Source organism: Alexandromys fortis, unplaced genomic scaffold (genome assembly GCF_014885135.2).
Source record: "Alexandromys fortis isolate MF-2015 unplaced genomic scaffold, M_Fortis_MF-2015_v1.1 scaffold_13, whole genome shotgun sequence".
Lineage (NCBI taxonomy): Eukaryota > Metazoa > Chordata > Mammalia > Rodentia > Cricetidae > Alexandromys > Alexandromys fortis.
This window is the reverse complement of record NW_026067908.1, coordinates 10624486-10646323: the sequence shown is the minus strand read 5'-3', so window position 1 is coordinate 10646323 and position 21838 is coordinate 10624486. Positions and strand designations below refer to the sequence as shown.

The following is a 21838-nucleotide window of genomic DNA, read 5'->3' as shown; positions in this document are numbered from 1 at the left end:
CCTTTCCCTCCCCCTCCCCCAATCAAGTCCCCCTCCCTCATCAGTCCGAAGAGCAATCAGGGCTTGAACCTTATTCTATGCTCCATTAAACCTCCTATGCCACTCTAGTACTGTGTCAGAGAGAGGAAACTGACTTATTTACATTGTATGAATCACACATGAACTCATCCATGTGTTAGTGTGTATAGCTTTGTGCAGTTTTTAGCATACTTGTGATCTTGAGTAACCACTACTTCACTCAAGACAGTCAATTAAATCATGACTATAGACTTCCCTGTGTTATTCCTTCATAGCCACCCCTTTCCTTTAGTCTAGGGCACCCAAATCTATTTGTTCTTCATCTTCATAATTGTTACTTTGTAAGTTTTACAAAATGAAGTCATGAAGTCTGATGGGCTTTTTTTCCCTCAGCCTGGTTTCCTCGAGGATAATGGAGGTGATGTAGACCAATAGTCCGTGGTACGCCCACACCACGACTTATTTAAAGATGTGTGAGTCCATTCCCGGTTCTGCCAATGGGGAACCAATTCCTGTGTGAAACTAAGATTTCATTTCTATGTGAAAAAGAGCTCAAGACCGTATTATTTGCTGGATTATATGGTAAAGACGTTCTTTTAATTCTAAAAGGCATTGCCAGGCTGTTGACCAAAGTGTGTACCATTTTCCACTCCTGTGAGCGTGTGCTGTTGTAACTATGCCTCATCTAGCCACTACCATGGGTGTGGAGGGATATGCAAATAACCCACTGTCCCTTTTTCCACCAAACAAACTTACAGGTTCTGAACTCAGCTTTCCAGCTCTCAGGAAGCCTCTTCTGTGGTTTCCAAATTGTTTCCTAACTCTGTTTCCTGCTTTAGGTGTCTTCCCTTGGAACCTGAGTCCCAGGGTCCATTGCAAGCCCTCCACCTTCCTAATTCCTGGGGAAAGTCACAAAGCTGAGTTCCTGCCAGGACTTGAGCGTTACGACTCCTGTACACCCCTCTCTGCTACCTCGGTGTCTCCCTTCCATTTATGGGAAGTCCTGCTCCAAATGTGCCCCCCCCCCATCATCAAGCCCTCTTCTCTCGGGTGCTCACTCCATCCATGAGCAAGGTCAAGACCATTCAGCCTGAAGCACCTCAGTGTCTTTACACCACAGCCTTCTACATCATCCATCTCCTCCCACGACCTCTTTTGTGGAAGGGCCAGTTGATTATGGGTGTTGGGGCCACTGGACTAGCAGAATTCTCAGTTACCAAGAATGGGGGTAATTTTGATTTTCTCCTTTGACCATTTATAGCATCCATCACTTCTTAGGACTAAGAAGTCCACAGACTGCTTCATCTTTCTTGATAGATGCAAGGCACCACAAGAGAAATGACAGGAAGGAGGTGTGGTTTTCGTGTAACTCCTTTAAGGATGCATTTGGTTATAAAAATGTTACAGAGTAGGTTAGCGCTTTGAAACAAAGTTGCCGCTGGCTGCTGGTTTACACGCTGAGTTCTCAGCCTATTGGGATGGTTACCCGTCTTCCTGAGCTTGGCCGCCTTTAGAATCATTGTGAAAAACACCACAGGCGTGTCTGTGAGGGCATTTCAAGAAAGGTATAAGGCCACAAGTAACACAAGCAGTTCTGTTCTATAGACGGGGTCCCAGACTGAATAAAAACGAGAGAACAAGCTGAGCATAAATGTTCATCTTCCCTCTGCTTGGTGACTGTGAATTCAATGTGACGGCTGCCCCACGTTCCTGCCACCATGTTTTCCATGCCTGATGGACTATATTCCCAAATTATGAAGCAAGGTAAACCTTTCTCCCTTACGTTGCTTTGGTCAGATATTTTGTCACACTAACGAGAACAGAAACTAACACACGTGTGATTTCACATTTAAACCTAGAGGTAATCCCCAAACTAATGGTTTAAACACATTAGTAATAACCGCAGAGTACCCAAAGTGTGTCTATGTTGCATTCCAGAAAAGAAATGAAAAAAATCTCCCCTTGAATAATTTAACCAAGAGTGAGCCCATATTTGAATTCTCTCCTCATTTCTCCCTGTGTTGTCCATCAACTCCTGCCTGTTGTTTGAGTCTGTATCTATGCCTGCCTGAATTCTGTCTTGTCTCTCCCCTGTGTCTGTGTCTATGTCTTTTCCAACATTTATGGTGGATATTTGCTTTGTGATGTTGTTTTCAATCTATTTGCTGTTTCCAGTGTTTATTATAACACACACACACACACACACACACACACACACTACCCATGGGTCAGAATGTGGAAGAGTATACAATTTAAGATTAAAGCTATGCATTAGGTTACATTGTAAAAGTTGATTACATGGGACCCCAAGGCAAAGTAAGGTTGGCTGTCACATTGTTCTTTGAAAAGCAGGTTAAACAAACAGGCGGAATACACACCAGGATAGCAAGCTTAAGTCATAAGCCACCTCAAGGTGTATTATTAACTCTGGCTGTGAGGTCCAGTAAAATTTCCAGCCTCTTAGAATGTAAGAGACATTTTTATAATAATGTTTTGCCACATAGAAGTAGGTATTAGTATATCTATTCTGTCGACAGAGGCGTTGAAGATTAGTGCTGAGACCTAACCTGCCCAAAGTCAAACAGGTTGTAGGTAGGTCATACCAACTGTCCTCCAAAGGCTCATGCCTTGAAGACTTGGTCCCCAGCAGATGGTGTTATTGCAGATGGTGGAAGCATTAGGAGGGGACGCCTAGTGGAAGGGAGGTGGTCATTGGCAGTGTGCTCCTAAAGGGAGTTTGGGAGCCCTGGCTCATCTTGTCTCTCTGCTTCCAAGTTGGTACGACATAACAACTTTGCTTGACCAATGCCCTTCACCATGACCTCACTGCAGGCCCCAAAGCAACAAAGCTGACTGGACAAGGATGGAAACTTTGGAACCTGTGGGCCCCAAATCAGCTTTTCCTCTTTGTCTTTCTTTTTCTACTTTCATTTCCTTTCCTTCTTTTCTTTTCTTTCCCCCCTCCCCATCCTTTTTCTCTCCTTCTCTCTGCTCAGTCCTTTCTTTCTTTCTTTTTTCCTTCCTTCCTTCCTTCCTTCCTTCCTTCCTTCCTTCCTTCCTTCCTTTCCTCCAGATCTCACCATTTCTTAAGTAGACTTCCAGCCAACCCTAACTCACTCCTCACACAGAGCAGTGGTTCTCAGCCTTCTTAATGCTGCAGCCCTTTAATTCATGGTGTGGTGACCCCGACCATAAAATTATTTTTGTGGCTACTTCATAACTGTAATTTTTCTACTATTATGTATCATAATATAAATACCTGTAGTTTTTCATGGTCTTGGGTAACCCCTGTGAAAGGGTCATTCAACCCCCCAAAGGGGTCACGACCCACAGGTTAAGAACCACCAACAGAAAGGCACTGTGCTGTCAAATCCTGAGTCTTTAGAGGATTCCAGGTCAGGAATTAGCTTCCTTTAGTCTGGTTTTCTCCCTTAAAATTTATTGCTGCTTACCTTTGAAGACACAGTAGAAGGAAAGGCAGAACCAAGAAGTTCATTTCCAGAGTGAGATTCTGTCTTAGTCAGGGTTACTGTTGCTGCGATGAAATACTGTGACCAAAAGCAACTTGGGGAGGAGAGGGAAGCCAAGGCAGGAACCCAAACTGGGCAGGAACCTGGGAGCAGGAACCTGGAGACTGGAGCTGATGCAGAAACCATGGAGAAGTGCTGTTTACCCACATGGCTTGCTAAGCCTGTTTTCTTTGAGAACCCAGGAACATCAGCACAGGGGCAGCTCCACCCATAATTGGCTGGACCTTCTTCCCCTATGGGTCACTAATTAAGAAAATACCCTGCAGGCTTGTCTGCTTAGAGCCCAATCTTCTGGAGGCATCTTCTGGACTGAGGCGCCCTCCTCCGGGATGACTGTAGCTTGTGTCGAGTTGGCGGAAAAGTGGCCATCACAGATCCATGCCTCCTAAAGGCATCTGGAGACAGTACAGATGGCAGGCACCAGTGACTAAGAGCACCGTGGAAATGGGCCCAGCCAGAGTCTTCTTGGGAGACGAACTGCCAAACTTTGGTTTTGGAAACTTTTTTTGTAATGATTTTTGAGTGTGTTGATGCCAAAGGAAAATTGGCTTTTAAAGCAAACTTTATAATAATTCAACGTTGAAAAGTACATATACCTTCTGAGCATGCAGGTTGATGAATTGTTTTGTTCTTATATAACTTGACTCCAAGCCAAGTGACATTGAGACCCCCTTTGAGTCCTCACTGTCTCTCATATGCACAGTATAACTCCGGATCTGAGGGATCTCGCTGTAAATTAGTGCCGTGGTTTTGAGTGTTGTGTGGATGAAATGATCTGGTGTGTCATTTGCTCCGGTTTTTTTTCACTCAGCTCTGCTTGTGAGATCTGTCGGCAGTCTGTGGAACACCCATTCTCATTCCCACATGGCTCTCTGAAGTGAACACACGACTGCAGTATTTGGACAAGTGCTCACAAGTGCTCTGGTGATATGTTGCTTTGGTCTGCTCTGAACATACACACATGCATCGTTGGTCCCACCCATGGATGCATCTCTGTGGGTTAAATACTTAAGAATGTAACAGCTAGTTCATAGAGTATGTTAGCTTTTGTCACTGTGAGGAACAACCCGAAGAAAAACGTATTTATTTTGGCTCATGGTTTCAGAGGTTTTATTCAGTGTCTTGGATCTATAGGAAGAAGCAAACACCATGGCAACAGGAGCCCATGGCAGAGGTGCCCACCTGTGAGACAGGGAATAGCGGGAGAGAGAGAGAATGCCTGGTCTTCTCTCTTTGCCTATTTTACTTTCTTTAGTTATTTTTGAGACAGAGTCTTATGTAGCCCAGGCTGGCTTTTGATTTCCTATAAAGCCAAGATAATATTCTACTTTTGATCCTTATGCCTCTACCTCCTGGGGCTTGGACTTAGAGGCTGTACCGCCATGCCTGGATTTATACACTGCTGGGCATCAAACTCGGGGCATTCTACATGTGAGGAAAGAACTGTACCATTTTATGCATATCCCTGGTTCCCATATTTCCTTTCTGTTCTGTCAAGATCCCTAACCTATGGATGGTTGCTGCCCACATTTCAGGACATTTTCTCCCCTTTATTAATACTCTCTGGAAACACCTTTGCAGGCACACACAGATGTACCCTTTATTCTAGGCATTCCTCAATCCAGTGAAGGTAATAATCAAAAGTAACTATTAAACTTGTGAGATGACCCAATGGGTAAAAGAACTCCCCAGCATGCCTGGTGACTTGATCCCTCCAGGTGACAAATGAAGACTGACTCTTCAAAGTTGTCCTCTGCTCTCCACATGCCTGCTCTAACATGTGGAGCATGTGTACACACATACAAACACAAAATAAATAAAGGCAATGGTTATTTATAAAACCAACCTGTTACTCCTAGAAAACTCAGCAGGTGGTGCAAGCCTGGCCGTCTGAGTTTGATGCTGGAACCCACATAGAGGTAGAAGGAAAGAACTGACTCCATTAAGTTGTTCTTTGACTGGAACTTGTGCCTTGTGCCATCTATGTCCACACAATCATCATGCATACACACACACACACACACAAATTAAACCACAACATTTCATCCTTGGCCCCCAAAGGCTCATGTCTTTCTCATAATGCAAAGTGCATTCAGTCCATCTCCAAGAATTCCCATAGTAACATTGTTCCAAAGTTCCAATCCGAAGTTTCCCAAGACAGAAGACGAACTCAGTAACGAGAACCATCTAAACTGGAAAAGGAAATCCCATACTTTGAATATCCAGTGGCACAGGATACACATTCCAATCCAAACGGGGTAGATGGTGGTACAAAAAGAAGGGATGGGGCCAAAGCAAGACCCAAACGCATCAGGGCCAACATAAAGCCTGCAGCACCTTCTGGTATTTGGTGTCTGAGCACACCGTGTGGTAATGTAAGCTCTCAGTGGCTTAGGGAGCGCCATCCCTATGACCATGCTGGCCAGAGCCCACATGGTTTCTTTCTTGTGTTACCTCTGCTTGCTGCCTGAGCTTTTCCTCGGCAGGTATTTCGAGTTCCTGGCATCGGTATTGCTAACCTCTTGTGTTCACCATTGTGCCTTTGCCTCTCTGTGCTCCCAGTTTCACACATTGCCTCCCCGCCCCCAGGTCTCCCTTTGAAGTCTATGTGGAAGTATTCATAACCCTGTCGTTTTTATTTTCTGCATACTTGCAAATCAGGCGGCAGATGCCAAAGTTGTGCTGCAGCTTGAGGTCTGTGTGCCTGGACTGCAGAGCCATAGAGTCCCGAGGAAACGATTTCTAGGTGGGCTTGTGTGAGCTGCGTGACTCAGAGGTGTTCTGTACTCAGAGGGAAGTATTTCACATTCTCGAGTCTGCCACGAGTGAGTTCTGGCTAGTTCTCGGAAGCATACAAAGACACGTTTTCTCTGATGCAACTGGCCTGACTTCTTTTAAACAACCCTAGTTCCTTTAGAAACCAGACCTTTCTTAGCTCTGATTTTGCACTCTGGGATTTATGACCGAATTGTGAATTCTCCCAGGTCCTTCCTACTCTGCAATTTGCTACCTAGTCTCACTGTATTGCTGGCTAGAAGAAACCAGCAATAACCATGCCACAGACTAAATTCTGGATTATTTGAAATTTTCTCACTCAGATCAGTTAGTCTATCACCTTTATACCCAGCCTTCTGGCAAGATGCAGGTCCTGGATAATATGTGATCAAGTTCTTTGCCAAAATGGAAACAGGAATGACTTTTAGCCCAATTCCCAACAGAGTCCTTATTCTCATCTGAAACGTCATGAAAATAATCTCTATTGCTGTATCAGTTACTTTTATCATCAAAAGCAAATTAAAGAAGCTTTTTTTGCCTTACAGTTCTAGAGGAAGCGTCTATAATGGTGAGGGAGGCATGGTGACAGGCAGCCAGAGCTGAGAGATCCGATCACAGCCAAACAGGAAGCAGAGAGAGTGAGCAGGAAGTGGAATAAACCCATACATCCTCAAAGTCTGGCCCTAGAGAGGTTTTACCCCATATTCTTAGGCTCCATGGATTTTGGGGGCCTGGGATGTGGCGGTAACTGATGGCAATGGCAACACATGGCAGAGATTGCTCAACTCGGGGCACACATTAAGTAGAGATAGAGATACAGACAGAGTGATCATAGATAGATAGATAGATAGATAGATAGATAGATAGATAGATAGATAGATAGATAGATAGATGATAGATAATAGATAGATGGATAGATAACAGATAGATGATAAGTAATACCTGCATTATCTGGATTTTTTTCTTTTTTTTTTAATTCTATGCAGCCCATGGTGTGATACCACCCCCATTCAGGGTAGGTCATCCCTTTCTGGAATGTCAATCCTTTCTGGAAATATTCTCACTGACACACCAGAGGTGTGATTTTTCTGGCCTTGTAAACAGTTTTCAGTGCAGTCATGTTGGCAAAGAGGACTCTCCATCAAAGAGGGCAAAACTTTAGCTTTTCGGTACCCAGTGTCATTTGTTTTCTTCCTCTTTCCTCCCTGTGTGTTCTTGGTACTCTGGTTGACAGTCAGGAGGGTCTGACTGTACAGGTTTATGTCTGGCTCTCTAGTCTGTCCTGGTGGTCTTCCTGTCAGTCTCGTGTGGTTTGTCACTGTCGCTCTGTAGTGTGTTTTGAAATTAAATAGTATGACGTCTCTGACTTTGTTCCGTTTGCTTACAATTGCTTTGTCTATTTAGAGGTCTTTCGTGATTTCACAGGAATTTTAGGATTATTTTATATGACCCAGAAGTTAAGCACCTTGTTAAAAAAAAGTATTGGCCACTTGGATATAGTCTTTTGTAAAAGGTCTGATTTAATAACTTTTATCAATGTTTTTCCTTCAAGATAGGGTTTCTCTGTGTAACAACCCTGGCTATCCTGGAACTCGGTTGGGTAGACTAGGTTGGCCTTGAACTCAAAGATCTGTCTGTCTCTGGAATGCTGGGATTAAAGGCATGTGCCACCGTGGTCTGTGTCAGCCAAATTTCTTATCAGGCTTTCTTTGTTCTTGTTGACTTACAGATTTAAAAAAAATAATTATTAGTGTATGTGCATGATATATATGTATGGGCCATGTATATTCTATCATATGTGGAGAGGTAAGAGCCCGACTTAAGGAGTTGGTTTTCTCCATCCACTGTGGGGTCCAAGGATTGAGCTCAGGTTGCTAAACTCAGCTGTTAAGGGGTTTTACCTGCTAGGCCATTTCACCAGCCCTGATTTGTAGGATATATGGTTTTGAACCATGCATGGTTGAACCATAGATCCCCACTGGTAGATATGTGTGTGTGTGTGTGTGTGTGTGTGTGTGTGTGTGTGTGTGTGTGTGTGTATTCTTTGGATAAAGGTATTATAAATATTTCTTTACAATATGACTTGTATTTATACTTTTATTCTCTTAAGGATATTTTTCCATCTTAAGGATTTTTTTTCCCAAACATATTTTCAACTGGGCTAGACTAAATTTGTGATCCTCCTGCCTCAGCCTCATGAATATTAGATTATAGGAATGTACAATGATATTCAGCTTCTTAATGATGCCTTTTGTGGAAGAACAAGAGCAAGTTTCTTTGGGCCAGGGTTTCTGGGGATTGGACCTAAGGTCTCGTGCCTGCTGTGTGTGCGTGCTCTACTGCCCAGCAGCCTCAGGTTCATAACAGCCTTGAATGCTGTCTGCTAATTTTGCACTTTGATTCCTGCTTTTTGAATTCTATTTGGCAAATTCTGTTTCCTGAATGTTATAAAGATATTATTTTATACTTTCTTCTTAAAGCTTTGTTTTAGAATATGTTGATTTTTATTTTTTGTTTATTTTTTTGAGACAGGGTTCCTCAGTGTAGCTTTGGTTATCCTTGAACTTATGCTGTAGACCAGGCTGGCCTCTGATTCGATTTTTAAAATTTTTAGTGAATTTGATCTGTTGAAAATAAACACTTAGGAAGACCTGAATAATGACTTTGCTACACATGCATGAAAAGTGGGTTTGGCGCCAGTGACTGAACCCAGGAACTCACATGTGCTAAACAAATGTGTTGCCATTAAGATACATCTCTATGTCCTTTTATTACTTTTTAAATTTACAGATATGTGTTTTATATATATATAAAATGTACAACAATGTGACATTTTGAGATATATGTTTACATTTATTTATATTAAAAATATACATTTACACGTGTGTCTGTGCTGTGGGACAGTCAGATCTGGCTAATGAACAGGTGAATGCCTCACATGGTTATTACTCTGTGACAAGAACACAAATTTACTGTTTCTATATTTTTCAAGCATATAGCATAATAAGCCGTCATTGACTACGGTGATGGTGCCGTTCGGTCGGCTTCTTAAGCTTATCCTTATCATTGTGCCCCTTTGACTAACGTTTATCCACCCCCCTCACTCCACACCAGCCGGTCCACGGTGGTTACCATTTTACTCTCTGTTTGCATCACCTGTATAAATGCCAGATTGTGAGGTCAAGTGGCATTTGTCTTTCTGCGCCTGGTTTGGCTTACTTAACATCATCCAGGTTCATCCATGTTGTCCCAAATCGTGGGATGTCCTCCTTCCATGGCTAAGTCGTATTCTGTTACATATGCATACCGCATTTTCTTCTTCAAGTTTTATAATGATGGACACTTTGTTTGATTCAGTATCTTAGCTATTGTAATCAATACTTCTGTAAATATGGGAGTGACGGTCATAATTTGACATTCATTCCATTTCTTTTGAGTGTACACCACCAAGTCATGGGTTTTCTGCGTCATGCAGTTGTTGTAATTTTAATATTGAGGAACTTCTAAAAGTTTTCCACAATAGCTGTATTAACTTTTATTCCCACCCACAGGGTGGTGTGTGTGTGTATGTTTGTGTGTCCTTTCTTTACATCCCTGTCAACATGTACCCTTTGTGTTGTTTTGGTAGACGCTATCCTCAGGATGAGGCGAGCCCACTGTGGATTTGATTTGTCCTACCTTGATGATGAGAGATATTGAACACCTTTTCATAAATCTGTTGGTCATTTGTATGTCTTTTGAGAAATGTCTCTTTTTCACTGGTCATTTGTTTACTTCCTCTTTCCTCCCTGTGTGTTCTTGGTACTCTTGTGGAAAGCCAGGAGGGTCTGACTGTACAGGTTTATGTCTGGCTCTCTAGTCTGTCCTGGTGGTCTTCCTGTCAGTCTCGTGTGGTTTGTCACTGTAGCTCTGTAGTGTGTTTTGAAATTAAATAGTGTGACGCCTCTGACTTTGTTCCGTTTGCTTACAATTGCTTTGTCTATTTAGAGGTCTTTCGTGATTTCACGTGAATTTTAGGGTTATTTTTCTCTTTCTGTGGTTAATGTTACTGGTGTTTTGATAGAGATTGCACTGAGTTTGTGGTTTGCTTTGATTGGTGGACGCTTTAACAGCATTAAAGCACAGGATTTATTTCCATTTATTTGTGTCTTCTTTAATTTCTTTTCAGTGTAAAGATCTTTCATCTCTGAGATGGTGTCAACTTGGCTGGAGTGAGGATTGCCCGGAGATCTGGTAAAGAAAGCTCTCTTGTGGGGGTATGTCTGTGTCCCGAGGAGCCTGGCATTTGACTCACTGACTGAGCACGGGAGCTCTGCCCTCAATGTAGGCAGGTGCCATCCGCTCAGCCAAGGGCAAGCAGACAATACAGAATGACTGGAGGATTTTAGGTCTTTGCCTCTTGGATCCGGGGTTCACAACTCTTCCTTCCTGGGCATCAACACTCCAAGTTTTGACTTCAGGACTTAACGCCAGAAGCCTACTGCCCTCAGGACCTTGGTCTCCCATTGAGAGCGGTACTGTTGCTTCCCTTGTTCTGAGGCCTTAGTGCTTGGACTGAGCCACAGCACAGTCTTCACAAGGTATTTAATAACGTCATCAAGTGGATAATTTTCAGTCACTTGACTTGTCCAGTATGGGAAAGGAACTGTGAACAAATTAAGAATAATGTGTAGCGATGGTGCTGTATATAATATGAAGAAAACTGAGCGTAATCACATAGGACTTGCTAGGTACAAGAGAAGGTGAAGAAGGGATCTGAGATGCACTGAGTGCCCACTAAGGAAGGTTGTTCTGCTGTGTACTGTAAACATTTTTAAGAGCATTTTTGGGAGAAGGTGTAAGTTTGAGCTTCGGGTGATTTAACTAACACAGCTACTGGGTTGTGCAGTTAGGATTTGAACTCAGATCTCTATTGTTTCTTTCCCACTCCCCTCCTCTCCTTTTCCAGCCACTTCCCTTCTCTTTCTCTGCATTTTCCCTTCCGTGGATTCCTCAAGTTCGTCCTTACTTTCTATGAAACAGAATGTATCTTTTCTTTCTCTCTTTGAGACAGGATCTCACTATGTAGTCTTGGCTGGCCTGCAATTCATTGTGTAGTCTAGGCACACACAGATACTAGACTCACACAGATCCTGCTGCCTCTGCTGTCTGAGTGCTGGGATTAAAAGTGCGGGCCACCCATCCTTACCGAGTCATAGGGAGGCAGCATTCAGCCCACGTTCTGGCCCTAAGTATTACACTTTTTATCGCCTCGATCCTGAAGCATGTTCATGTGTTTGTCACTCAGGTTTTGCTGTATAAGGACCCATCTGAACGGGGTGACTCGAGACAGCATACACGTAGTTCACACTTCTGGCAGGAATTAGGAGCATCTGCTCGCGGTGTTGAGTTGGGCCACACTCAGCTGTTCTCATGCCTGGGGGTGTCAGCTGAGATGCCGAGGATCAGCTTCTCCAAGGGGCTGCCACCTCACAGCTGGCTAGCCTGGGCTCATGCTTCTGGAGGGGAAGAGGAGCCAAGGAAGCCGATGGAAGTTCATGGAGATCTGGGGTTCAGACACAGAGACAGTCCAGTACACTTGCAGTGTCTTAGCTCAAGCTGCTGAAACAAAGTATCCCAGACTGGGCGGCACAAACAATGGTGTCTATTTCTGGTGGTTTTAAGTGTCTGGAGGCCAAGGTCAAGACGCTGACTGACTTAGTACCTGGTACGGACCCTCTTATGGCTTGAAGGAAGCTACCTTCTCTCTCTGTCCTCTCATGCAAAGTTCTAATCTCTTTGCTCTTTTACAGTTACTAACCCTTTCACAAGGCTCCTGCCCTCATGACCTCGCCATTATAAAATAGTACTTTAAAGATGGGCTGATTTTTTTAATTATAATTTTATACACACTTAGAATGTATCCTGATTATTCTCTCTCCACATCCCCTCTTATCTCCTTCCCATTCCCATTCCCATCCACTCCGCCTCCCCCTTGCAGTCCCCTTCCTGGATTTTTGACTTTTGGTTTTGTCTTGGCGTCTGCTTAGAGGTCATCTTTTTGACCATTGGATCGACACTATCCACTGGAACTTGGTGGGGATATCAGAGGGCACAAAACTGAAGGAAATGGTTCCCGCTCCTCCTGAACCTTACTAGTAGCAAGTAGTACAGTAGCGGGTGGTAGAGGCCCCTGAGTCTTCCTGCATCCCTGCCTGATGACTAACAGGGTGATTCTGCTGGCTCAATGCAGGCAACGGGAGCTGCTCTGAATGCATGACTGCCGTGGTTGATTTGAAGCTCCTGTCCCTATCTTCTGGCTCTTACATCCCCCCGAACCCTGCTGCATTTTCTCTTAAGTCTTAGGTGGAATGGTATAAATGTCTTACTTGGGCTGAGCATTCATCCTACGTGACCTCATCTTAACCCAAGGACCTCCTGTAGGTCCCCATCTTTAATATATACATATTAGGAGGTTAGGGCTTTAACCTGAGCGCTTTGAGAGGTCCCATGACTGAGGCAAGGCAAACCCCATTTCCGAGACTGCACTGTGTGCTTTCCTTCTGCCACGCATCACTTCCGAGCTCTCAAAGTGCATGGTTAGGTCTTGCCATCAGTTAGCCGGCAATCAGTTCTAGAGCAGAATTCCATTCTGCCCTTGCCTGCTTGTGGGCAGCACCGGTTCTCAAATGCTAAGGGCTCAGTTGCACAGAACTTTTTAGGCATCAGTCTGGAGTCCAGGCTTCGGGCTTCTGACCCCTGACTACAGGCAGCTCCCTACAGCTCCCCCGTTTGTTCATTTGCTAGGGTGACTCACAGAACCCAGGGGAACACATTTGTTGGTTTACTGTAAGGGCACAAGGAAGGATCTGCATGGAGACACACATGGAAGAACTCTCTGGCAGGGGCTTGGCTGCTCCGGGGATGTGGATCAGTTCCGCCTCACCTTTCTCAGTCTCCGCAGGTTTCAGCTACCCAGAAGCTCTCCGAACCCTTCCCCTGGGATTTTATGGAGACTTCAGTGCATAGATATGACTGAAGCATGGGCTACTGTATGCCATGTGACTAGACAGAAGGGCCTCATCTAACGCTCAGAGACAGGGACATCCAGCACACCCTGTCTGTTCAGATTCTTCATGGCCCTGTTGTCCAGTGTGCCTTCCTTTCTGGTATGGGGCAGAATTTGTGTGGAATGAAGGCCTTCGGATCTATTATTGGATAAGGTAGGCCAAGGCTGTCTTCCTGGTAAGATGGAAGACAGGAAAAGCAGGAGAAGGTTATACTATGCTTTTGGTTTTAGTAATCTGACTTGGGGAAGAGCGATCTTAGTTACTACAGTGTGCCTTCAGGAGAGAAGGGAACAGAGAAAAGGAGAATGGAAGATCAGAGAGAGGTTCTCTCTGAAGCATAAGTTGCCCCCAGCATCCTGCTTCAGAAACTAAAGACCAAACACTTTAACTTACTGTTCTAGCTACTTTGGGGCTAGTAAGAGCCATGGAAACTCTGTGTGTTTGTGTGGGTATGTGGGTGTATGTATACTGTACATATGCGTGCACACATACATTTGGTTTTGTGAACATACAGGGTGCCTTGCAGGCTAGAGAAGAGGTGATGGAGGGAAGGCACACGTTACTGACAGTAATTAACCCCACTCAGAAATACGCACTCACAGAGAAGCGTGGACTTGGAGATTATTTTCATTAAAGGCTCTCTTTAATGATTTGAGAAAAAATAGAGCTGACATATCTATGCCATGTCATTGTATGGGTGAGGTCTTGGCGCACGCTTTCCTTCGATGTGACTGTATCTCAGAATCGTGTTGAACACGTCTTCCTCCGCAGACTGCAGAGTGAGGTGCAGAGCTTCAGAAGCGGAGGCCAGAGGCCGAGGTTGGAGTCTAGGCTGTGCACTCATTAGCTGTTGTTGGAGAAAATGTTTATGTCTTTGAGTTTTAGTTTCTTTTTTTTTTTTCTCTACAACTACAAAAAGCTTGTCTTCTCAGGTTGCTAGGGCAATGGAAACATTTTATATCTGTGCTTGCTGGACCACACAGTGGCTGCTCACTCTAAAAGGCTAGTGCAAAATGAGATATACTATAAATATAAAATATAGAGCCTGCCAAGTATGTAGCAAGAAGAAAATCTTACTGGCTCTTCACGAAAGTGACAATATTTTGTGTCTATGGGATAAACGAGAGGCTCTACAAAACGGAATCCTTTTGTTTCCCTTCAGTTTTAATGTGGCCACCAGACATTTGAACGTTATTTTTTTTCCTATGTTAGTTTCTGTTGCTATGATAAACACTGACCAAAAACAGCATAGGGAGGGAAGGGTTTAGTTCATCTTATAACTCCCAGATCACACTCCATCACTGAGGGAAGCCAGGGCGGGAGCTCATGGCAGAACCTAGAGGCAGGAACTGAAGCAGACCCCACGGAGGGGTGCTGCCTGATGGCTTGATCCACCTAGATTGTTCTTAAACACCCCAGGACTATCTGCCTCGGGGTGACACTGCCCACAGTGGCCTGGGCCTTCTCATATCAACCATTAAGCAAAAACCAAAACAACAACAAAACACCCCACAGACTTGCCTATAGACCATTATGACAGAGGCATTTTCTCATTTGAGATTTCTTCTTCTCAGATGATCCTGGCTTGTATCAAGTTGACAGAAGACTAAACAACACACAGTAGTAAGAATTTATGTGGGCATCTTAGTTTTTTCCTCCCGGTGTATATAATAGGGGAGAAATAAGTCATTTATGTGGAACACACCTGAGTGTAGCGAGTCACAGTGATGTGAGCACTGTGTCCTGCAGTATAGCAGAATTCTTCTGGCTATCCACCACAGATAGAGGGCAAATCAATTCAGTTAGAAAACTAGGCGTCTTATGAGTATGGAAAGGTAGTGGGTTTCCGGAATTGCTGCACTTGGAATGCTGTACTTGGAATGCTGTCTTCCTATCGCTCTCTTTCTCTCAAACTTACATCTTTCTTGTTGGCACAATTTTCTTCTCAGATATCCTGTTCCCACGTTTCAGAAACACAGGACCTTGGCCTTCTGTCTGTCTTCTTTACTCTATGCCAGGATTCATCTGACTTAGTTTCTGGTTTTCAGGGCACCTGTTGGCCTAGCTTCATTTTAGATAATGTTCTGAGCAGGGCTGGGGCAGCTCCAACTCCAGCCACAGAAGAGTGCTTTTGATTGCTTAAAGAAAATGTGTACTATGTCTACTGTTTCAGCTGTGACTTGTCTCCAAAGGTTTGTGTGCTGAAAGACTGGTCCCCAGTATTGCACCAGGAGAGCAATGGACCGTTTAAGAAGTGGGCTTAGTGTAAAGAAACTAGGCCGTGAGGGTTCCAAGCTCTTGAACGGATTAACGTTTTTTTGGTAGTGGCTCCTGGGTGTGGACTCATGCTGGGCTGTTGGTGTAAGTCTATTATCCTAGTTACTCAGGAGGTTTAGGCAAGAAGGAAGATCCCAATTCAAGGCCTGCCTTGGTTATAGAGAGTTCAAAGCTAGCCTGGATAACTTAGCAAGATACTTTCTCAAAATAAAACAATAAAATAAAAAGATGGCTAGGGATACAGTTTTATAATGCAACAACTGCTTAGTTTGTAGCATATGCAAGACCCTAGGTTTAATTCCCATAGCACAAAGGGTAGGTTTAGTCCTGGGAGGAGTTATCAAGAGCAGGCCTTGACTTTCCTGGTTCCCTGTCAAGCTAACATTCCTTTTGTGTTCTGGTTCCTTAACACTTACCTTCCATGTCATAATGTACATGGAGCTTCACCAATTGTACCATACTGTTTGGTCCTTCTGACCACCAAAATTGTAAGCCTTATAAACCTCTTTAAAAGGGCCTCAACCCACATCCTTTATTATGGCAACACAAAACAGGCTAGGACCACAGTGGTAGCAAATACACACAGCCAAAAAGTCCACTGGAAAGTTTCATTCAGACAAGAGCAAATGATGGCTCAAAGGAGTTCTGTGTTCTGCTCAGGTTCAAACTTCTAGACTTTGATGCTCAGGTCTCTTTAAAGCCCATATTTTAAACTAATATGCCAAGAGAACTCTAGTAAATTGGGATGTGTTGGCTTGAATTTGATGGAGTTAGCTCTGCCCCACCCCCATTAGGTCACTTCCGATTGGACCTGATGGTGGGACTGCAGATGCAGGAATTGGCCCCTGGTAACAGCAGGAAAGTTCTTCTGGGACTGGGACTGGGTACCACTGGGCCCTGCTGCCTTGTAGCCAAAGCCTGGAAGGAAATGGGCAAGTGCATCAGTTATTGTATTTCAACTGCTGAGCTTCAGATGTTGCTAGAACTACATATATGTATGTGTATGTACAATTTCCACCATCACGTGGTTCCCTGTGGTCCACAGTTCACAGGCATGGTGGTTGTAAGAACAGAGGTAAGCCTCATATTCTGTCATCCACAAACAATATGTGCTCTAAAAGGAAATTCTTTTAGAGTGCTGGCTCATACATCACTCAAAAGGGGGAGTCTGGAGGACGTGAAGCTTCCTTTCTGGTCAAAAATAAAAACAGAATTCAAACTAATATGATTCAAAAAGGCAAAAAAAAATCTGTTTTCTTCAATCCCAGAGAAATACAAGATGACAGTACGTAGGGCTTTGTTAGGTGAATCCTTTGTAAAAATGCTGAGTCTGACCTGGAACTTCTCAGAAAAGCCTCCCTCTGTACACAGCTCCATGGTCTTCACCAGTACAGGATGAAGGCCATGGCTGTGAGGTATTAATCAGAGCTTTTCCTAAAGATGCTTCACCAACTTCCCTTGGAACTTGTTCACTTATTTCCCAGGTCAGACAAGTGTACTAACATGGCCCTGCCATGGCAGAGTAAGCAGTCTGCAGTGGGCAGGCGCACACGTAGACCGGCAGTTTCAGTGTAGTGTGCTGGGATTTGTTAGAAGATGCACAGTGTTCTATGGGACCTCAGGGGATTCTCTGTACCCTAGCTCTGGGATCTTAAGGATTCCCTGGGGAAGGGCTGTCCTTGCAGAGACTTGAAGAGCAGGCTGGACTTGGGCAGGCGGGAGATCTAGGGATGTCAAATGTCTGGACTTAAGGACTGAGGTAGAGATACTTGCGAGGTGACTTAGGGTAAAGACACTTTGCTGCCAAGCTTACTGACTTGGGTCCAATCTTTAGGCCCACATGGTAGAAGGAAAGAAACAATTTCCTAAGTTGTATGCACACACACACACACAAGCAATAAAATGTAATAACAATAATAAAAAAGATGGCAGCAAGGTGAAGGAAGAAGTCCGAGTTCAGAGGGGGAAGCCGCAGGTCCTGGAGTGTTAGGTGCACACTGTGTTAAATACCTAGAGCAGTGGTTTTCAGTCTTCCTAATGCTGTGACCCTTTAACAGTTCCTCCTGGTGTGGTGACCCCAACCATAAAATTATCTTCATTGCTGATTCTTAACTGTAATTTTGATACAGTTATGAATCATAATGTGAATATCTGTGTTTTCCAGTGGTCTTAGGTGACCTCTGTGAAAGGGTCATTGGGTCCCCAAAGGGGTCACAATCCCATAGGTTGAGAACTGCTGATCTAGAGAGAGAGAGGGCTGAGTCCTTGTCTTTTTTTTTTTTTTCCTGTGATGGACCCATCACACTGTGGTGAAGAGACACCAAGGCCAGGCAACTTATAAAAGAAAACATTTTTGTTGGGGTTTGCTTACAGTTTCAGAGGGTTAGTCCATGATCAACTTGGCAGGGAGCATGGCGGCAGGCAGTCAGGAATGGTACTGGAACAGTAGTTAAGAGGTTATAACCTGATTTTTAGTCAGCAGGCTGAGAGAGAGAGAGAGAGAGAGAGAGAGAGAGAGAGAGAGAGAGAGAGATTTGAGCCTGATGTGGACTTTCGAAACTTCAAAGCTCAATCCCAGTGACTCACCTCCTCCAACAAGGCCACACCTCCTAATCCTTCCTAAACAGGTCTACCAACTGGGGACTAAGCATTCAAATATATGAGCCTATGGGTTATCATTCAAATCACCACAGGGCAGAAAGGGTTTATTTCATCTTGGGGGAGTGCGCTTACTGGCTTGTTCCCCCTGGCCTGCTCAATTTGTTTTCATATACCATCCAGGACCACCTACCCAGGGGTGGCAGCCCCCCCGCAGTGAGCTAGGCCCTCCCACATCAATCCCTAATCAAGAAAATGCCCTGTGGACTGTTCACAGGTCAGTCATATGGAGGCATTTTCTCAATTGTGATTCCTTCTTTTCAATTGTGACCCTAGCTTGTGTCAAGTTGACACAGAAACCAGCCAGCACACTCCTATAATTGGCTTTGCATTTTAGATGTGAACCAATTTGTTCACTCTTCTGACTCATTTCTCTTATCTCGAGATTGAAAGGGATCTCCTGCCCTCCGCAGCTCCTTCCTCCTTAGCGTTCTGCACACGTCTCTGGCTGTCGAAATCTTAAACCCATGCTAGCTCCCAGATCTCCTGGGCAGTAAGGCCCAAGATTCTAACCAGGGTGGGAATGGGCTCATGTGGTGTGGGGACAGGGGTGGACAGGAACAAGAGGCTGAATGGATGCTGTATCTTTCCTACTAGAAGTTAGCCAATGGGAAGGTGGCAGGTGTCTTTGTGAGTCATCGGACAAGGAGCCGGTGGGTAGCTGTAGCCTCTGGAGAAGCAGGTGGAGTACATCTAGCTCCGCTTCTGGCATGGGTTAAGTGTAAAGTACTGCGTGCTGAAGTATTTAATGATAGATAATATGAAGTCTGAAATGTACTTTAAATTATTACGGAGGGATGGGGTGGGGCTACAGCTTAGTGACCTAGCGTGCACGAGGCTGGGGATTGATTCCCAGCCTTGCAAATAGAAGGCAAAGTATACGAATGAATGCGTGACGGATAAAGTTGGGTTACACAGTTGGGAGAAGATTATGTCTTGGTATTGGCAGTGTCGAGTTGTGGGTACAAAGGAATCAACTACATAATTTAATCAACTTTTATGTGTGCTTGATAACTTCTATAATAAAATGTGAAAAATAAAATAGTAAAATAGAAATGCGTCCCTCTCAATTACCTAAATTTCTCATTTATTTATTTGTTTGTTTGTTTGTTTGTTTATTTATTTATTTATTTATTTATTTATTTATACCGATGGAGAATGAATCAGACTTTGACTTGGCCAGATAATACAGTCTTTGAACTATTCTGCCATGGTAACACAGACATATTGTCATGCATGAACATTTTCTTGGAAAGTCGAAGACATGCCAAATATCCAAGCCAGCCAGTTATATAATGTCATAGCCTCGTGTTGGGGTGACAACTGTCGGGGTCCAGCCTTGATAGGTTCATATGTTCCAGGGTAGGGGTGTGTGGATTAGAAATACTAGGAAAGAAGAACAGAGATAAGAAAGAAATACGGAGACACAGGATAGTGCTGGGAGGGCAGCCCAGTGGATCCTGAATCCTGAATACCTAATCCACCCGTGTTTATTTTCCATATACCTTATATACCCTAACCCAAAAAAGCAGGGGCGGGGGAAAGAAGGCAAAAGACTACTTTAACATGACCCAAAGGATAAATAGAACAATTACTTGCTTCAATACCTGAGACATCAAGCCACCATTTCCAGAGCGGCATTCTGGTGTTTTAGGCAGGACATGCAGCGACAACACCTTAGACCAAATATCCTTTAAGTAGCCTCTCCCTGGTTCAAACCTGTCTTATCTTTGAAGGAGCAGGAATAGGCTTGAATTCTCTGACCTTTGGTCAACGTGGGGTCGATTCACCTGTGTGGGCCGTCTTAATATCCAAAACACCAAGTAACAACACCCTAGGTCAGACTTCTTGTCAGTAACTTTGAAAGAGCAAGAGCAGGTTTAAGTTCTCTGACCTTCAGTCAAGTTGGAGCGGACCCACTTCTGTGGGTTCCCACAATATAAATCAAGACCCTGTCCAAAACACTAAACAAAACCCAAACCAAAACAAAAGAGATAAATACTAGGAAGAGACATTGGTAACTAAGTCTTATATAAGTGAGCTCATTGAGGAAATACAGGGTGGATTGTTCTGCAGGCTAAAGATAATCCCCAAATAATGTTTTGCCTTTTCTTTCTTTCTTTCTTTCTTTCTTTCTTTCTTTCTTTCTTTCTTTCTTTCTTTCTTTCTTTCTTTCTTTTTAAATTCTGTATTTAATATTTATTAACGATTTCTGTCTCTTCCCCACCGCTGCCTCCCCTTTCCCTCCCCCTCCCCCAATCAAGTCCCCCTCCCTCGTCAGCCCAAAGAGCAATCAGGGTTCCCTGCCCTGTGGGAAGTCCAAGGACCACCCACCTCCATCCAGGTCTAGTAAGGTGAGCATCCAAACTGCCTAGGCTTCCACAAAACCAATAGGTACAGTAGGATCAAAAACCCATTGCCATTGTTCTTGAGGTCTCAGTAGTCCTCATTGTCTGCTATGTTCAGCGAGACCGGTTTTAACCCAGGCTTTTTCAGACCCAGGCCAGCTGGCCTTGGTGAGTTCCTGATAGAACATCCCCATTGTCTCAGTGTGTGGGTGCCCCCCTCGCGGTCCTGAGTTCCTTGCTCGTGCTCTCTCTCCTTGTTCTCCTGATTTGGACCTTGAGATTTCAGTCCGGTGCTCCAATGTGGGTCTCTGTCTCTGTCTCCTTTCATCGCCTGATGAAGGTTAATATTCAGGAGGATGCCTATATGTTTTTCTTTGGGTTCTCCTTCTTATTTAGCTTCTCTAAGAACCTGAATTATAGGCTCAATGTCCTTTATTTATGGCTAGAAACCAAATATGAGTGAGTACATCCCATGTTCCTCTTTTTGGGTCTGGCTTACCTCACTCAGTATAGTGTTTTCTATTTCCATCCATTTGCCTGCAAACTTCAAGAAGTCCTTGTTTTTTACTGCTGAGTAGTACTCTAATATGTATATATTCCATACTTTCTTTATCCATTCTTCAATTGAAGGGCATCTAGATTGTTTCCAGGTTCTGGCTATTACAAACAATGCTGCTATGAACATAGTAGAGCATATACTTTTGTTGTATGATGAGGCCTCTCTTGGGTATATTCCCAAGAGTGGTATTGCTGGGTCCATGGAGAAGACAATAATCAACTTTACATGTTTTGCCTTTTCATTCACTTAACATGTATCAGGCACCATGCAGGGCCTGGTAAAATGTGATCGTCTATATCTAACTGTCAGAGTTGCATAAAATACTTGCATGAGGCCTTGACAGTATCAGGCTAATACATAGTTAAGAATGTTATGAAAGTTCTAAAGCATTTTAACATATAAACACGTATGAAATCTTGAAGCATCTTAAGACTGACAGGCCATATTTGTGTCTGTAGCGTGCTTTCCTTCTGGATGCTGGGACTTCCCATGGGTTCTTAGCTTTGATAAAATGCAACATGTGGAAGGCTTCCTTTTAATTATGTGCTTTCATGTGTCTTTCAAGGTTTTTAAACTTTATTTGTCTGTGTCCGTGGGGTAGGGGTGAGTGAGGTCAGAGAGCGA

The 21838-nt window shown here is 43.9% G+C and overlaps 1 protein-coding gene across 8 annotated transcripts in view; it reads left to right on the top strand.

Annotated features, from left to right (window-relative positions):
• The window catches only part of Dnajc6 (DnaJ heat shock protein family (Hsp40) member C6), a 148061-nt gene that overhangs the window by 24960 nt on the left and 101263 nt on the right, over positions 1-21838 (top strand). For 2 of the 8 annotated variants that reach the window (XM_050136133.1, XM_050136131.1), the window contains exon 2: positions 10492-10556. The exons of 2 other annotated variants lie outside the window; for them this stretch is intronic. The gene's annotated coding sequence lies outside the window, so the exon portion shown is untranslated. Of the gene's footprint in view, positions 1-10491; positions 10904-21838 lie in introns of all 8 variants that reach the window. 4 more of the 8 variants (XM_050136132.1, XM_050136130.1, XM_050136129.1 and 1 more) reach the window with 2 other exon arrangements.